General features: G+C 43.0%; 1 protein-coding gene across 3 annotated transcripts in view; it reads left to right on the plus strand.

Annotated features, from left to right (window-relative positions):
* The first annotated feature begins 13,949 nt into the window (after nucleotides 1-13,949).
* The window catches only part of LOC112070243 (KN motif and ankyrin repeat domain-containing protein 2), a 147,961-nt gene continuing 141,990 nt past the window's right edge, over nucleotides 13,950-19,920 (plus strand). For 2 of the 3 annotated variants that reach the window (XR_011475542.1, XM_070438894.1), the window contains exon 1: nucleotides 13,950-14,044. The gene's annotated coding sequence lies outside the window, so the exon portion shown is untranslated. Of the gene's footprint in view, nucleotides 14,045-16,234; nucleotides 16,446-19,920 lie in introns of those variants that run through there. The other variant, XM_024137665.2, reaches the window with a different exon arrangement.

Below are 19,920 nucleotides of genomic sequence, written 5' to 3' on the forward strand. Positions count from 1 at the left end.
CAGTATGCTTTTATCAGTGCTGATTTAATATACAATGTTTTGGGAAAGTATTCAGACCCCTTGACTTTTTCCACCTTTTGTTACGTTACAGCCTTGTTCTAAAATAGATTATTTTTTTCCCTCATTCCTAGCACACATACTCACTAATGAAAAGAAAAATTGTTTTAGAAATTGTTTGCAATTTTATCTAAAATAAACAAACAATACTGAAATATTAACATTTACACTACAGTGGGGCAAAAAAGTATTTAGTCGCCACCAATTGTGCAAGCTTTCCCACTTAAAAGATGAGAGGCTGTAATTTTCATCATAGGTACACTTCAAACTGACAGACAAAATGAGAAGAAAATCCAGAAAATCACATTGTAGGATTTTTATGTTTGCAAATTATGGTGGAAATAAGTATTTGGTCAATACAAAATTTTCTCAATACTTTGTTATATACTCTTTGTTGGCAATGACAGATGTGTCAAACGTTCTGTAAGTCTTCACAAGGTTTACACACTGTTGCTTGGTATTTTGGCCATTCCTCCATGCAGATCTCCTCTAGAGCAGTGATGTTTTGGGGCTGTTTGCTGGCAACCAGGACTTCAACTCCCTCCAGAGATTTCTATGGGTTGAGATCTGGAGACTGGCTAGGCCACTCCAGGACCTTGAAATGCTTCTTACGAAGCCACTCCTCGTTCCTTCGCCCGGCGTGTGTTTTGGGATCATTGTCATGCTGAAAGCCCCAGCACGTTTCATCTTAAATGCTTTGCTGATGAAGGAGGTTTCACTCAAAATCTCACGATACATGGCCTTCTCTTCTCCTTACACGGATCAGTTGTCCTGGTCCTTTGCAGAAAACAGCCCAAAGCATGATGTTTCCACCCCCATGCTTCACAGTAGGTATGGTGTTCTTTGGATGCAACTCACATTCTTTGTCCTCCACAGACGAGTTGAGTTTTTACCAAAAGTTCTATTTTGGTTTCATCTGACCATATGACATTCTCCCAATCTTCTTCTGGATCATCCAAATGTCTCTAGCAAACTTCAGAACGGGCCTGGACTGTAGTGGCTTAAGGCAGGGGACACGTCTGGCACTGCAGGATTGAGTCCTGGCGGCGTAGTGTGTACTGATGGTAGGCTTTGTTACTTTGGTCCCAGCTCTCTGCAGGTCATTCACTAGGTCCCCCGTGTGGTTCTGGGATTTTGTGATCATTTTGACCCACGGGGTGAAGATCTTACGTGGAGCCCCAGACGAGGGAAATTTCAGTGGTCTTGTATGTCTTCCATTTCCTAATAATTTGCCCCACAGTTGATTCTTCAACCAAGCTGCTTACTATTACAGATTCAGTCTTCCGCCTGGTGCAGTCTTACAATTTTGTTTCTGGTGTCCTTTGACAGCTCTTTGGTCTTGGCCATAGTGGAGTTTGGAGTGTGACTGTTTGAGGTTGTGGACACAGGTGTCTTTTATACTGATAACAAGTTAAACACGGTCCATTAATACAGGTAACGAGGTGAGGACAGAGGAAGCCTCTTAAAGAGAAGTTACAGGTCTGTGAGAGCCAGAAATCTTGCTTTTTTGTAGGTGACCAAATACTTATTTCCACATAATTTGCAAATAAATTCAATAAAACTCCTACAATGTGATTTTCTGGATTTTTTTTTCTCATTTTGTCTGTCATAGTTGAAGTGTACTATGATGAAAATTACAGGCCTCTCATCTTTTTTAAGTGGGAGAACTTKCACAATTGGTGGCTGACTAAATACTTTTTTGCCCCACTGTAAGTATTCAGACCCTTTACTCAGTTTTTGTTGAGGCACCTTTGGCAGCAATTACAGCCTTGAGTCTTCTTGGGTATGACGGTACAAGCTTGGCACACCTGTATTTGGGRAGTTTCTCCCATTSTTCTATGCAGATCCTCTCCAGCTCTGTCAGTTTGGATGGGGAGCGTTGCTGCACAGCGATTATCGTGTCTCTCCAGAGATGTTAGATCGGGTTCAAATCCTAGCTCTGGCTGGGCCACTYAAGGACATTGAGACTTGTCCCGTAGCCACTCTTGCGTTGTCMTGTTGRAAGGTGAACCCTCGCCTCAGTCTGAGGTCCTGAGTGCTCTGAAGCAGGTTTTCATCAAGGATCTCTCTGTACTTTACTCCRTTCATCYTTCCCTCAATCCTGACTAGTCTCCCAGTCCCTGCCACTGAAAAACATCCCACAGCATGATGCTGCCACCACCATGCTTCCCCGTAGGGATGGTGCCAGGTTTMCTCCAGACGTGACGCTTGATATTCAGGCTAAAGAGTTCAATCTTSGTTTCATCAAACCAGAGCATCTTGTTTCCCATGGTCTGAGAGTCTAGGTGCCATTTGGCAAACTCCAAGCRGGCTGTCAAGTGTCTTTTACTGAGGAGTGGCTTCCTTCTCKCCACTTTACCACAAAGGCCTGATTAGTGGAGTGCTGCAGAGATGGTTGTCCTTCTGGAAGGTTCCCCTATCTCGAMAGAGGAACTCTGGAGCTCTGTCAGRGTGACCATCGGGTTCTTGGTAACCTCCCCGACCAAGGCCCTTCTCCCCCGATTGCTCAGTTTTGCCTTGGTGGTTACAAACTTCTTCCATTTAAGAATGATGGAGATCACTGTGTTCTTGGGGACMTTCAATGCTGCGGACATTTTTGTACCCTTCCCCAGATCTGTGCCTCGACACAATCCTCTCTCGGAGCTCTACGGACAATTCCTTTGACCTCATGGCATGGTTTTTGCTCTGACATGCACTGTCAACTGTGGGACCTTTACAGTTGAAGTTTACATACACCACAAATTTCTTGTTAACGAACTATAGTTTTGGCAAGTCGGTTAGGACATCTACTTTGTGCATGACACAAGTAATCAAAATTCCAGTGGGTCAGAAGTTGACATACACAAAGTTGACTGTGCCTTTAAACAGCTTGGAAAATTCCAGAAAATTATGTCATGGCTTTAGAAGCGTCTGATAGGCTAATTGACATCATTTGAGTCATTTGGAGGTGTACCTGTGGATGATTTCAAGCCTACCTTCAAACTCAGTGCCTCTTTGCTTGACATCATGGGAAATCAAAAGAAATCAGCAAGACCTCAGAAAAAAAGATGTAGACCTCCACAAGTCTGGTTCATCCTTGGGAGCAATTTCCAAACGCCTGAAGGTACCACGGTCATCTGTAACAACAATAGTACGCAAGTATAAACACCACGGGACCACCCAGCCGTCATTCTGTCTCCTAGAGATGAATGTACTTTGGTGCGAAAAGTGCTAATCAATCCCAGAACAACAGCAAAGATCTTGTGAAGATGCTGGTGGAAACAGGTACAAAAATATCTATATCCACAGTAAAACGAGTCCTATATCGACATAACCTGAAAGGCCCTCAGCAAGGAAGAAGCCACTGCTCCAAAACTGCCATTAAAAAAGCCAGACTACGGTTTGCACTGCACACAGGGACAAAGATCGTACTTTTTGGAGAAATGTCCTCGGTCTGATGAAACAAAAATAGAACTGTTTGGCCATAATGACCATCGTTATGTTTGGAGGAAAAAAGGGGAGGCTTGCAAGCCAAAGAACACACATCCCAACTGTGAAGCACGGGGGTGGCAGCATCATGTTGTGGGGGTGCGTTGCTGCAGGAGTGACTGGTGCACTTCACAAAATAGAAGGCATCATGAGGAAGGAACATTATGGGATATATTGAAGCAACATCTCAAGACATCAGTCAGGAAGTTAAAGCTTGGTCGCAAATGGGTCTTCCAAATGGACAATGACCCCAAGCATACTTCCAAAGTTGTGGCAAAATGGCTTAAGGACAACAAAGTCAAGGTATTGGAGTGGCCGTCACAAAGCCCTGACCTCAATCCTATAGAAAATGTGTGGGCAGAACTGAAAGAGCGTGTGCGAGCAAGGAGGCCTAAAACCTGACTCAGTTACACCAGCTCTGTCAGGAGGAATGGGCCAAAATTCACCCAACTTATTTTGGGAGCTTGTGGAAGGCTACCTGAAACGTTTTACCCAAGGTTAAACAATTTAAAGGCAATGCTACCAAATACTAATTGAGTGTTGGTGAACTTCTGACCCACTAGGAATGTGATGAAAGAAATAAAAGCTGAAATAAATCATTCTCTACTATTATTCTGACATTTCACATTCTTAAAATAAAGTGATGATCCTAACTGACCTAAAACAGGGAATTTTTACTTGGATTAAATGTCAGTAATTGTGAAAAACTGAGTTTTAAATGTATTTGGCTATGGTGTATGTAAACTTCCGACTTCAACTGTATATAGACAGGGGTGTGCCTTTCCAAATCATGTCCAATCAATTGAATTTACCACAGGTGGACTCCAAGTTGTAGAAACATCTCAAGGATGATCAATGGAAACAGGATGCATCTGAGCTCACAGCAAAGGGTCTGAATATCAATGTAATTAAGGTATTACTGTTTTTTATTTTAAATACATTTGCAAACATTTCCTAATCCTGTTTTCATGTTTTCGCTTTGTTATTGGGTATTGTTTGTTGATTAATTCGTAATTTTATTTTATCCATTTTAGAATAAGTCTATAATGTGGAAAAAGTCAAGGGGTTTGAATACTTTCCGAATCCACTGTACTGTATATACCCTTGAGAGGGTTAATCATTCAGACACATGGTTTTACTGCCCTGGTAATATGAGTCCCTGGACTGGATTAAACCATACAGGGGAAATATTTAAACAACTAAATTATTTAACATCTTCGTTTATTAATTGATAGGCTATAGGCCTTTAGTATATTGTGTTAATAATGCAGATGGATATCTGATTTTTATCTGTATCGACATATGGCATATTATTGCTTTATTTAAAAAAATTGAGAAGAGATGTAAACATTCCATTTCGAATGGATAATGAATAGGCTGTGGATGGGTTATCCTGGAGCAACTGAACGGGTTTAGTCATCTGGCTCTCAGGACGCATCTTTGCAGACATGAACAAACCTAATTATTGGCCAGACAATGCAGAGCAGACCCCTCAGATCTCTATTTGAACCTGATGTCGGCTCAAGCCGGACTATGCGCCCCTTTCTGTTATTTTTCATCGTGCAATTAATTTCCTGTGCCGGTGTGCCTGACATTGTAGCCATAATGTTTGTCTGCCAAAGTAAACGCCAATCGTATGGATGTAGTGTGTTTTATTGATATGTAACACGCTATACAGTACCACTTCAATAAAAACACACCCACCCTTTTTAGGCATTAATCAATCAGTGATATAGCTGTGGTGTATCCATTCTCTGTAAAACAGTAACCACATTTACGTCCCTCAATCGACTATTTAGTCTTCTGTAAGACACGGTTAGATTCCAGGGGAGACTATAGTATGACGTCATGTTACGCGGACCATAAAAATAATGGAAAGAAAGAGCAATGCTGACGGACTTTAGGTCACCCTTGCATTGGGCTATATTTCTATAAGTCACACTGAGCCATTAATACGACGACTCTCTAATTACAACTCTTACATTTTACAATTTTGAATGAATATGCAGAGATGTCTGAGTGGAATGAGGCTTTTAGCCTAAGGTACTGTTCTGGTCTAAGGCGCTCCTGGCCCTTTAAGAGCGGAGGGAGGGGGTTCTGACCGCTTGGCTGCGGTGTTTTTGTCTCCATGTCAGTGAGCGCTCCTGGCCCAAGACGTCTGAACGGATTTATAAGGATAGGTAAGTACAACAGCCTTTTGATAAGATCATACATTCTTAATTCACAGCAGCCTGTATGTTAACATTTGCTCAATTAATACGTCCAAAATGGTGTCTTGCGTAAGATTTCTTTTGTCCTATCCGTTCCCCGGTTTGTGTCTTACTTCTAGAAGTAACGGGTCTCTTATTGTCCATTCTCTACCTATTTAACTGCGTTATGTTTGTATGAATTGGTGTACACTTTACCCTAAATATTACTATAAGTATTAATAGCCTAATGAGTGGTTTTGTTCTCGTGCATAGTAGGCTATTTGGCTGAGCATCATTGGCGATAATGCGCTCCTCGAGGGAGCGCACACAATGCATTGGGTACTGGCGCGTGTGTTATCGCCGAGACCTTTTGTGTTAATAGGTCATTCATGTTGGCTGAATTTTATTGACAGCTGAGAGAGCGGTCTCACATTTTCACTGAGGTTATTGTTAAAATTGAAGAGAAGGTCTTTAGTTAATATTTGCGTTCTGGAACATTTTGGAAACTTGCCACCCTCACTCTTTTGGCTAAACTTTTAAAAATTAGGAACTTCAACTAAAACGTTTTTCGATCAGGTTCTTTCTTCAATCAAAGTTAGTTTTGAAGTTGAATTCCTGAATACTTTAAGATTATTCCCTTATTAAAAGAAAACCCCGTGATTGCCGTTACTCCAGGGAGAGGGTGGGTCCTTCCATTCTTCCTCTTTTCATTAGCCTACTTCCAGATGTTCATCACTTTCTCATTGCCGCTCTGCCCTTAACTTTGGTCTGGTTTAACCGCCCGTCCGTGACTGGTGGTCAGTTCAGTGAACGGATGTCTGCCTCAAAAGGTATAGGGCCTAAGGGAGTGATGCCTCAACAAAAAGTTGAATTCATTCTATCGGGTTTTCCTCTCTAGAAGAAGCAGTGTCTGGAAGAACATTTAACGCCTGTAGGCCTAATAGCCTACTAATGCATTTCACGGTTTGTCTATTGGTCATTATTAAACTGTTAAACTTTGGGGAAGATGGCTACAACTCAAGTGTAATTTTGTGGGAATAGGTTGCAGTCTAGATAGGTCCATATAATTGTATGGGGTCCTTTGATCAATCATTGATCACTTGATAGCAGTCTGCTTTCACACAGACTAGGACTACTTTATAGGTGACCGACACAGGTCTCCATAGGTGTCCTAGAATGTAAGGTGCCCAGTTGGCGTTATCCCATGCTCGTGCCAGCAGCAGCGGGGATGGAATGCGTAGCCTAACTGTCTCACCGACCAGGACCACATTCCCGATTACAACGTTTGGAACGAGGGGCGCTGTAGTGGAATACCAAATGGAGGAATGCAAGGTTATAAAGCCCATTTGTAGCGGTGGACCACACGCTGGACATTTAAATGATCTAGCTAGACTAATGGAATTACGCCATTAACCTGCATGAAGCTTCATGTCTGTGATTGTCTGGATTTATTAGAATTTGCGGACAGGTCATAGCGGGCCAGACTGTTCCCTTGCTGACACCCCTCTGTTCAGCTGAAACCATGGTTACACGCATGAGCAATTCATTTAGAGTTGCCTATTACCTTGAATCAGGTAGTGGAATATAATTACAGACGCTCTGTGAGTTAATGCGTGTAGCCCGTCAAGTTATATTTCACTCTGCCATTTTACAGTTCATGTCCTCTTGTGGAGTCTGGAAACCAGTCCTATCACATCAGTCAATTAATAATTGTTACTGATTCAGTGAGCAGAAATCCTTCTACTTCTGGACAGAAAGGCATGTTATACTTGAGCCTTACACTACTGCCATAGAAGGTGTAATAGGCTACAGCTCAAATACACATTTGGACATAATGTATGGTTTTATGCAAATTTCACCCAAACATAAGTTTATTGTTTTGGTGGGAAAATGGATCACAGTTTGTGCACCTTTTTATTGATAGAATATCAATATTTTTTACATGAATATGAGAGTAACTTATCACCAAATTCTCCATCAGTATTAATACCTGTTTTGGTGAAGCCTGTAGGCTATAGTGCCTCGCTTATGACTGCTGATCACTCATTGCTTTGGAGAGGTGCAGATGTATTTAGCTATAGCAGGGGATGATGACATAGCTCGGATATTAGAATGGGGCCAGATTGGGGGATTTGGCCGTTGAGGGTTAATACCCCTACTTATTTATCCAGACCTACAGCCAGAGACAAATCCTTTAATGTTTTCAGTCAACATATTCTTTGATCATGCATGTAGAGTCCAAGGAAGCATGACATCATTATCTGCTGGACTAATCTCTGGAGCAATCCTTCTTAATACATGAATCGTTCTGAAAGGGAAGATGGATTGTTCTATTCACTGACTCGCAACAACCTCCCAATGCCTTGTTGTGTGTTTGTGTATACCTGCCACGTCTATAGGTGTGGTTCAAGTCCTGCTTGTTGTTATCTAATTTACTTCACTCATTGAGTTAGTCAGGAAACAATCAATGAGGATTCCGGTGAACGGATCACTTAGACACATCGTCAGGGCTTCAGTGCTTGACTACTTCCTTCCGTTACCCCACTGTGCTGCATGTGACCACCACTGACTGGCTCCACTGCCCTGAGGTTTTAACCCCAAAACTGCTGTGAGTCTGACCAGCTTTCCCCTGCCTGACCGGACTAACAACTCTGCTCTGGTCTTCGTCTCTGTCTCCCCTGAACCTTCCCCAAATCCTTCCAGAACACTGCCTCTCTGGCCTCCATCAACCCGTATCCCTCTGCCTCCCCCTCTGCACAGGAATTCTCTCTTTCTCTCACTAAGTCTCTCACTCGCTGTCTCTCCCATTCCTTCCTTCCAACTCTCTCTCTAATGCATACGGTTTTTCTTCTTTTGTTTCTGTTGCAATTCCTGTCTCTAGGCCCCACCCTTAGCCAGGCAGTTTCCTTTCGGAGAGGTCAACACAATGACCAATGGCAGCTGTGATGCTGATGTTTACTCTTCTCCTGTTCCAGACGTAATGTGAGCAGGCAGGCAGGGCTGAGGCCAGGTCAAGCAGTAAGGCCACTCCCTGGCTGTATGGGCCAGACTATTTCTGCAGCATGCCGTCTTTCTCTCCAGACCCTCCTCCTTAATGTTAAAAACAGTCGTCCTATTTGCTTGCAGTAACAGGGCATAGGCTACATAGCTTGCCTGGGTTAAGGCTTCACTGACATTTTCAACCTCTCCCTGACCCAGTTTGTAATACCTACATGTTTCAAGCAGYCCAACATAGTCCCTGTGCCCAAGAATGCCAAGGTAACTTGTCTAAATGACTATTGCCCAGTAACCCTCACATCTGTAGCCAAGAAATGCTTTCAAAGGCTGGTCATGGCTCACATCAACACCATCATCCCAGACACCCTGGACCCACTCCAATTCACATACCGCCCCAACAGATCCACAGATGACACAATCTTTATTGTACTCCACACTGCCCTCTCCCACCTGGACAAGAGAATGCTGTTCATTGACTACAGCTCTGCATTCAAAACACCATAGTGCCCTCCAAGCTCATCACTAAGCTAAGGACCCCGTGACTTAAAACCTCCCTCTGCAACTGGATCCTGGAAGGGCTGCCCCTAGATGGTAAGTACAGGTAACAACACATCTGCCACGCTGACCCTCAACACAGGGGCCCTTCAGGGGTGTGTGCTTCGTCCCCTCCTGCACTCCCTGTTCACCCACGACTGTGTGGCCACGCACGACTCCAACACCATCAATAAGTTTACTGACTACACAATGGTGGTAAGCCTGATCACCGATGACGACGAGACTGCCTATAGGAAGGAGGTCAGAGACCTGGCAGTGTGGTGCCAGAACAACCTCTCCCTCAAAGTCAACAAGACAAAGGAGCTGATCGTAGACTACAGGAAACAGAGGGCCGAGCACGCCCCCATTCACATCAACGGGGCTGTAGTGGAGCAGGTCAAGAGCTTCAAGTTCCTCAGTATCCACATCACTAAGGATCTATCATGGTTCAAAAACATCAACACAGTCATGAAGAGGGCACGACAACACCTCTTCCCCCTCAGGAGGCTGAAAAGATCTTCAAAAAGTTCTACAGCTGCACCATTGAGAGCATTTTGACTGGCTGCAACACAGCTTGGTATGGCAACTGCTTGGCATCCGATCGCTAAGCTGAGCCGTAGTGCAGACGGCCCAGTACATCACTGGGGCCGAGCTCCCTGCCATCCAGAACCACTATACCAGGCGGTGTCAGAGGAAGGCCCTAAAAATTGTCAAAGACTCCAGCCACACAAGTCATAGACTATTTTCTCAGCTACCGCAGAGAAACAATAGGACCCTGAACAGATTCTACCTCCAAGCCATAAGACTTCTAAATACTTACTTAAATAGTTCATCAAATAGCTACCTAGACTATATACATTCAACCTTTTTCGCATTAACTTTTTTTACTCATAACTTACACTGCTGCTACTGTTTATTATCTATCCTGTTGCCTAGTCACTTTATTCCTAGTTATATGTACTAGCTCAATGACCTCGTACCCCTGCACAATGACTCAGTACTGGCACCCTGTGTGTATATATTATGGCCAAGTTATCGTTACTCATTGTGTATTTATTATTACTTTTATTATTATGTGTTATTACTTTTCTATTATTTCTCTATTTTCTCTCGGCATTGTTGGGAAAGGCCCGTAAGATGTAATTTCACTGTTCATCAACACCTGTTGTTTACCAAGCATTTGACAAATAAAAATTGATTTGAAAAATTTGATTTGACTTCACTGTTCCTAGTTCAAATCCACTATTAGTTATTCAGAAGCACATCGCCCTCACAGTAATTTGTTATACCCTGGTCATATGAGAGCATCTGTCCTCCTCATGTACATGTGAAAGTCTTGTTTTTCATGTGAATGATGCATGACATTTGTTCTAGAAAGAGTGGTTTACTTGTAAAGTAACCACATGATGATAAATGGCTACCATCTTTGCCACTACTGAGTAGAGACAGCAATTCATTGGTCATTGGTTATTAATTCATGACCAGTTGGCTAAATTAAGCCATCTGTTAGGATGAGAGTTAGGGTCACATACAGCACTCCCCAGCAGATGCAGAAAGAGCAATGAATGTTTTTCCTCCAGCGAATAATGTAACACCAGCATGATGTATGTATTTGTTGGTTTCCAAAAGAGTTTTCGTAATAGTTCCAATTTTACCATGTATTGTTCCAGTTTYCCCCCCCCCCCCATAGTATTATACTCATTGGACAGGTCAATCATAAGTAGCCTGGGTGCTGACAAAATAACATTCAGCTTCATTTAGGAACTAGAAGTGCTGCCTCTTTGTGCTGGGTTTCTATTGTGAGTCTCTTTTTATCCTTAAACCAGTAGTGGAATGTTCAAAATATGATGGTAATCTTACAGGCGTATCAAGATCAGATGATGAAGAAAGATCTTTTGAAACGTAATTCACCCTTGGTCAAGAGCTCCTCTTAATCCTCTTGAATCCCTGTGATGTCTGCCCTGTTTTGGCAAGAGCAGAGGACACAACATTGTGGTGTGGCCGCTGGGAGTTTCAATGACTCATACTGGTGGATTCGAAATCTTACAACAGTCATGGTGTTCTCATTCTAGAACCTTCCATTTTAAAAGTTATTCTCTTCTCCCTCACTATTTTCTTTCTCTCCCCCACTCCAGTCTCGCCCCTGTTGTTGTTCACCCACACCCCCACCCCTCTTTCTTTTCTCCGTCTTTCACTCACATACTGTACCTCCACTCTCCTGCTCTCTCTTTACTTTACTCCCTCATTCTTTCTCCCTCTCTGTCTCATTTTCCCACTCCCTCTCCTTGTTACTTTTTCTCCTGGGCTTGGAGGAAGTGACTGGGTTGTTTCTGGGTCCTGAGGGAATACAGAGATGGAGCTCCTTTTCCTGTAACCCTTTCTTCATCAGACTTCAGGCAATCCCACAATAAGCTATTTTCAATGCACAACAATGATGTCTAGCCTTTATAATGAACAGTGAGAAAGGGTGACCCATGATGTACACTCTTCCAGTCTGGGGTCTAGTGTTGAGGGGTTGTGGTGTTGAGTGCCTCTGCATGGTGAAATCTTTTGAGTGGGTGTACTGTATACATGTCATCATCTCACTGCTGCTGTTGAAAGGTTACTACTGTCATGGTGGATTTGGTACTCAGTACTACAATTTCCCAGTATGTTTAGATGGAAGATAAGAACAGAGTTACAGTATGCCCTCCATATTTGTTTCTTCAGAGCTTATACCTGAAACAATGTACTGAAATGATTCAGCTGTTTTTGTGGATTTGTGGGAGTCCAATGGGTTCAAAGGATCCTGGAGTGTGTGCGTGTGTTCGTTTGTGTGCGTGTGTGCGCGCGTGCGTCTGTGCCTGTGTGTGTATGTGTGTTTTCAGCTGTGTGATGAAAGGGTAGCCGGTGCAGACGTGAGAGTGTGTGTTAACCTATCTCTTCAGAACTGTTTGACTCTTTCACAAAAACAAGAATGTACAAAAGTTTGCATAACCTACCTCATAACACTGGGCACTACATACACATTGGTATATACTGTGTATGTTGGTATATACTGTGTATGTTGGTATATACTGTGTATGTTGGTATATACTGTGTATGTAGTTTTAGTTTAGTTATGACATTTTATAGTCTGTATAGACTAGTTATTCCGCTGTTATTATACTCTATTGTGATATTTACTGACGCCTTCTAGGGTGATAGAATCACATTTGTATTGATTTGTGATGACTGATAAGAGTAGGAGTCTAAGACATGTACACAGACCTCCCAGACATTGGTTGCTCGTCATCACTGGGCCTGTTYGTATTTCCGCTCTCTGACAGTGTCTGGATCCACAACAGGGCCTCAGACACCATTACGTTTGTTTTGAGGCTCATTTTCTTGGCAGTATCAGTCTCTCTCTCTCTCTTATCTCTCTCTGTCTATCTATCTATGTGTCTCTCTCACCATCTCTCTGCCTCTCTTTCTCCCTCCCTCTCATTCTTTTATTTATGTATGTAAATATGGGTTGATCGTGTGTGTGTGTCTCTTGCTCTCTCTCTCTCTGCTTCTCTCTCTCTCGCGCTCTCTCTCTTTGCCCCTCCTAGCTTTATATTAGAACCAGCTGTGGAACTAGAGGCTGAATGAATGGCTCATTGTGATTTGGCTATCGTTCCTCTATAAGGCTCTGTTTCTCTCACTCTCTCCTTCCCTCCCTCTGTCCCATGACAAAAGTATTCAACAATGGACTGAGTAAGATAAAAGTTCATAATGTGACATTCTGTAAATGGAAACCGCTGACGTCATTTGGCCACAACTCCACAATGAAATGTACTAGTTAAGTCCCAGACGTTGCAGTGAAAGCCAACGTATGAGAACAAGGAAGAACCTCCATTATCATGCAGCTTATCTCCTGGAACTTGCACGTATTTGTGAATCTGAAATCACATGTATTGCAGATGGGGAATATTGGCTGTATTCCTTGCAGATCATGCGTAAGTATAGGTCATGTCGTGGAGATGCCTTGGCAAGATACTGGGGTGTTCCTGTGAAACCAGAGGGGTGTGTTACATGGCACCGGGTTCAAGAGTGTGAGTCAAGAAGTGCATGAAAACATTGCTCAATGTCATGACAGGGAGGTTCCCAGCCAGCCTTGGTTGATTAGCCATACAGCAGTCTGTGTTGTTGTGGTTCAGACTCAGACGGATGAGAAGCTTTCTAACGGCACTAGCTGCATGGAGGTCTGTTGTTGCTCTGAAATTAGGTCCATCTACTCCTGAGTATGACTGGCATGTTGTAGTGAGATGGAAAGGATGTTTTTCATGTGAGGAGCTGTCACTGAGGCAGTGGAATATGTTTCTGAGGTTGGTTTTCTACTGCAGACCTGGGTGTTTTAATCTTAACCAGTTCTTGGTAACCTGCCTAAACATTKGGTAATCCCTGTTTTGTAAGAGAAGCCTGTTTGTAGCCCTCTGGARRGGCTGGGATGGACCTGTTAGAGTTGTCATGGACGTTTTGAGATTTGATGGCTGGTTAAAGATTCACCTGGTACCTCAATGATGTGCTTCATTTGGAACTTGGTTGCATTTATCCCAAGTTTATTTTGTGGGTCTTTCTGGTCTTTTCTGTTTTCTGATCTCTATCTCAGTAGGATTATGAAATGGATGTTATGATTTCTTAATATAAATGTTAATATCATTTCCCATTATTTTCCTCCAGTGCTGTGCTCAGGTGTGACCGTGAGATAGAAGGGAGGGAAGAAAAAAGAGGACAGAAGAGAACCAGAGTGAGGAGATTGGGAGGAGAGACCAACCCTGCAGCACTCTGAGCAAGCTGTATGGAGCAGAAACTAAATCCTCTTTTCCTAATTCATAACCATTCCCAAACTTGTGTAGAATAGCAATCACACAAAAGGCAGCTATTTAAAACATGGGTGGAAAAATTCCCATGATTTTTCTGGGTAGTGGATTCAAGGTTTCTTACTTTGCTAAGCACGGCTTCATCCCGTGCCGTGGCAATAAAAAGGAAGTCAGGTCCAAAATTATTGGCACCCTGATAAAGATTAGCAAAACAGACTAGTAAATAAATAATACAAAACTGAAATATTGAATGCTCAAAGAAATTGGGAAATTATATTTATTATTATACTAATACAATTGCTCAGAGAAAGAGATTTTGTTTAAACAAGTAAAGCAATTTTTTCTCAAAAAGATAGGGTTCAAAATGTTGGACCCCTGTTTTCAATACCTTTCAATACCTCATCGTGCGAAGATAATGACACTGAGCCGTTAAAAATATATATACACTGCTCAAAAAAATAAAGGGAACATTAAACAACACAATGTAACCTCCAAGTCAATCACACTTCTCGTGAATCAAACTGTCTCATCTTAGGAAGCAACACTGATGTGACAATAATTTAATCTTGTGTTCTGCAAATGCCAACGTCCTGCAGGTGGTTGGGCTGTAAGCACAACCCCCACCTGTGGACGTCGGGCCTCATACCACCTCCATGGAGTCTGTTTTCTTTACGTTTGAGCAGACACATGCACATTTTGGCCTGCTGGAGGTTTTTGCAGGGCTCTGGCAGTCCGTGCCCCTCCTTGCTTACAAAGGCGGGGTACGGTCCTGGCTGCTGCTTTGTTGCCTCCTGACGCCTCCTCCACGTTCCTGATGTGCTGGCCTGTCTCCTGGTAACGCCTCCATGCTCTGGACACTAGCTGACAGACCAGCAACCTTCTGCCACAGCTCGCATGATGTGCCATGCCTGTGATGAGCTGCACTAACTGGCCCTTTAGTGTGGGTTGTAGACTTCCGTCTCTGCTACGCCTAGAGTGAAAGCACACGCCAGCGTTCAAAAGTGACAAAATCAGCCAGGAAGACATTAGAACCTGAGAAGTGGTCTGTGGTCACCACTGCAGACCACTCCTTTATTGGCGGGTCTCTTAATATTGCTATAAATTTTCCACCTTTTGTCTATTCCATTTGCACAACAGCATGTGAAATTTATTGTCAATCAGTGTTGCTTCCTAAGTGGACAGTTTGATTTCACAGAAGTGTGWTTGACTTGGAGTTACATTGTGTTGTTTAAGTGTTCCCTTTATTTTTTTGAGCAGTGTATATTTGGAGAACACATTGGGAGGGATCTTAGACCATTCCTCCACACACAATCCTTCCAGATCTTTGATATTCTTAGTCTGCGCCCTCTTCAATTCAAACCACAAGTCCTGGTACTGGGTAAAATTCATAATGCCGTTGACCTTAACAAGAGCCCCAGGACCAGTGGAAGCAAAATAGCCTCATAACATCAAAGATCCACCACCATATTTTACAGTAGTTATGGGGTTCTTTTCTTCATATGCATCTTTCTTTAGATGTAAAACCCACCACTAGTGTGTGTTGTCAAAGAGCTCTATTTTCATTACATCTGAACATAGCACTGGTTCCAATCCAAGTGCCAATGCTGTTTAGCAAACTACAGGCGTTTATGTTTTTTGAATGACATGAAAATAGAGCTCTTTGGCAACTGTTGACAAAATATAGCTAACTGAAATCCTACATTAAAATTCTACATCTTTATAAAAGTGTGTCTTTAGCAGTCATTTAAAAAGAGACGCGGAATCTGCAAGCCTGATCTACTCTAGACTTTGGAATGGCCAACAGTGCCCTGCCAGATGATCTCAGGCCGCGTCCTGGCTCGTAGGGAGATAAAAGATCTGAGATGTAGGATTGGGCAAAACCAAGTCTTGTCTTAAAGGAAAATTCCTCCCAAAACCTCAAATTCCTATAATTTACCATGTTAAATAACACTAATATGTGATAACAATATTTGTTGTGATTTTTTTTTCTTCTTTAACTTTGTCGTTTTAATAAGGTTGGTAGCAACATAAAATGTGAAAATCATTTTGGAAATCTGTTGCATCTAAAGTCGACTACAAAACCCACAATGCATTGATCTCTCTATGGGTTGGCTGGATAGCTACCTAGCTTGTTAGCTAGTTAGCCCCCCAGTATTGAAAACTGACATGTATGTTTGACGTTTTCGCAATCTAAAAGTCATTTTCCTCTTAACTTACAGTGTAGTGAGAGTGCTGGTCACAATGCCATGTCATGTCAGCTGTCTTTCTGCCTGTGTGAACGGCAAGAGATCAAATACACATGAAAACTTGAAATGACCGCAGGAATCGATAGAACATCGCTCAGAGATACCCAAAAACAATATAACATTCAAAATGGGTGAGTCTTTCCTTTAAACGTGATTAATACATCTATTCTGAAAGTGACTGTTAGCTAAAATAGGTGTCGTATGGTTACATTTTCTAGTGCCTGTTAAAACCCGAGCTGCAGCATTTTGAACTAACTGTAGACGATGGAGTGATTTCTGACTGAGACATTTATACAAAGAGTTACTGTAATCTAGGTGTGAGGAAATTAAATCATGTATAACTTTCTCCAGATCAGTGATTGAAATAAAAGACTTGACTTTAGCTGTATTTCTTAGATGATAAAGGCAGGACTGGACAACTTTCTTTACATGCAGCTCGAGGTTTAGGTCAGGGTCAAAGAAGACACCAAGGTTTCTGGCCCTAGGCTTTACATTGGTCGACAAATTACCAAGGTTATTTACAATCTGGGTTCTAGCAAGGTGGGGACCAAATAAAACAGCCTCTCTGATTTCTTGTCATTGCTGGAGAAAATTGTCAGACATCAAACATTTGATGTCAGAAAGACACTTGTGAAGGGTAGCTACGCAAGCTTGGTCACTGGGTCTGATTGGTAAATAAAACTTTGTGTCATCTACAGAGCAGTGAAACTGAATGTTATTATTGCGGATGATGTCACCAAGGGGAAGCATGTACAGGGGAAAAAGGATGGGACCCAGAATTGACCCCTGAGGGACACCATAGTGAAAAGGTGCTAGGGATGATACTGAAGCACCCATGCTCACTGAGAAGCATCTACCACATAGATATGACCTGAACCAGTCGAGGGCAACGCCAGAGATCCCCCCCACCTATCCAGCTGGTCAACAAGGATGTTATGATCAATAGTATCAAACTCAGCACTGAGATCCAAAATAACTTTACCCAGTACCAGGACATTTTGGCCAAAAAACTGGTTGCCTCTGCCAGGAGGCTGAAACTTGGACGCAAGTTGATCTTCCAGCAAAACAGTAATCCCAAGCACACACCAGAAGCCACAAAGAAATAATTAATTGACCACAAATGAACATTTTGCAATGGCCATCTCAGTCTCCGGACTTGAACCCCATTGGAAACTTGTGGTTTGAATTGAAGAGGGCAGTCCATAAGAGCAGAGGAAGGATATCAAGGATCTGTAAAAATGTGTTACGGAAGAATGGTCTAAGATCCCTCCCAATGTGTTCTCTGAACTCATAAAACGTTTTAGAAAAATAATCAGTGCCATTATCCTCACAAGGTGAGCTATTGAAAGCAATTGAAAACAGGGGTGCCAATAATTTTGCCCCCTCTCTTTCTCTGAGCAATTGTATTAGTATAAAATAGAATTTTTCCCAAAAAACATCTGCATACAATATAGCTCAATATTTGTATTATTTATTTTATAGTCTTTTTTGCTCATCTTTATCAAGGGTGCCAATAATTCTGGACTTAACTCTCAGGGCTAGTACTTCTGTCTTCTTCCAGAACTAAACCTACTGTATCTTACCTACTAACCATGATGGTCACCCTCCTCTGATCACAAAGATATGTGCATTGTGTATGTGTGGTAAGAAATGTGGTATGTCGTTTTGATACAGGTGAGGGACATCTGTAGCTTTTATTGAGGGACTGTGCTTCGGTGTATCAATGTTGCAACAAGTCACAATGATTAAAAGTAGCAAAGCAGCAATCCCACAGCCACTCTCTGGCATCCAACAGGACATCAGCAGTCTCAGAGACACATCCTATTTTGTGCTTGAAGGATCTGAGTTTCTCCCCTTGATTTCTAATCTTAATAGTCAGAGTGGGGGACCCTGGAGGCGGGCAATGTTAACTTCCGCTGGTCTGGAATGTGGGGAGGGGGGCATCAGTCTGGGGCAACTCATTCCTCCTGGAGGAGGGTAGAGAATGGCTGGAGGAAGAGAGGAGGAGGTTAAGGTCTGGGTCTGGGAGTGTATCACTGAAGAATGGTTGGCTGGCTGTGCTGGTGCTGCTGAGGAGGAGCAGGGGGGTACACTGGACTCTGTTCACTGTCATCTCAATGGAACACTGTTTACAGCCNTGCTGAGGAGGAGCAGGGGGGTACACTGGACTCTGTTCACTGTCATCTCAATGGAACACTGTTTACAGCCAAGAGAGACAGGGAGTAAGGTTACCCACATACATGGTGGAGCACACAGACACGGCAGACACACACTTAAGGGTTGACACGCACGTACAAACACATGCACGGATGCTCACACACACACACGCACAAACACACACGCATATGTGCACACACACACACAAACACTCAAACACCCAACAAGGCACTGGTGTAGAGGCAGATGCAGAAGGTTTGGGGGAGGGGAGGAATTGGAGCACCAGGCAAAGCATTAAATTGAGGAGAGAGAGAAGAAAGCGGCCCGTAACAGAGTACGTGTTCACTTGATGTGAGTAGGAAAAGAAAGGAATATTAAACTAAATTGAGAGTTAGTATGAGAAGGAGAGAGAGAAGGAGCGTGTGGAGRGGAGAGTTTTGGCCGTCGTCATTGCTGAGGGCTGGGATGTCTGTCACGCTGTGTAGCTGAACTGAACACTCTAATTATATCTCATCAACTGTGCCCCTGTCAACCAGACCTCCACCTTCCTGTACTCTCTCAATGACACACACACACGCCACCTTCCTGTTCTTTCTCAGAGACACACACACAGAGACATCTGACACACTCACATTCCATATTTCAGATATGCTCACATAAGCATTAATACTGTACTCATACCAGGAAATACACATGAAACAATAAATCTCCGAAGGCATTTGATTTGTTGCAACTACTTTGATACTAACACTACATGTCCTTCCATCATTTTGCAGAGGTCACATTTGATCTTATCAACGTTTTTTTGATCATATCAATTTTTTTTGCATTCTTTGTTTGTGTGTGTGGGAGGGGGGGTTCGTGTGGGCACGTGAGCGTGTGCGTATCTGTGTGTGTGTGTGTGTGTTTGCATGGGCGTGCATGTCTGTGTGTGTTGCCATAAGCAGGAAAGACCGTGCTCTATCCGAGCAGAAAGATGTGCTATCGAGCCAAGGAAAGCATTGTGCTATCCGAGCAGGCACATTGTGCCCTATTCGAGCAGAGAATGTGCCTATCCCGAGCAGAGAGAATGTCGCTATCCGAGCAGAGAGTGTGCTATCGAAGTCAGGAGCAGATGTCGCTATCGAGCAATGAGAGATGTCGCTATCGAGCAGAGAGATGTGCCCTATCGCAGCAGAAAATGTTGCTATCCCGAGCAGCTAAAGATTGCTACATCGAGACCAGAAAGATGTGTGCTACGTCGAGCAGAAAAGCAATGTCGACTATCGCAGCAGGGAGATGTGGCTATCGTAGCCAGAACAGATGGTCGCCTATCCCGAGCAGAAGAGATGTACTATCGAGCCAGAAAGAACATTAAGTCATGGCCAGAAAAGCAGAGAAATGGGCCAATTGAGGCTTAAATAATATCAACAGAGTAGATTCTATAGGCGGACAATAACACAAGATGTT

Source organism: Salvelinus sp. IW2-2015, unplaced genomic scaffold, assembly GCF_002910315.2.
Source record: "Salvelinus sp. IW2-2015 unplaced genomic scaffold, ASM291031v2 Un_scaffold1267, whole genome shotgun sequence".
NCBI lineage: Eukaryota > Metazoa > Chordata > Actinopteri > Salmoniformes > Salmonidae > Salvelinus > Salvelinus sp. IW2-2015.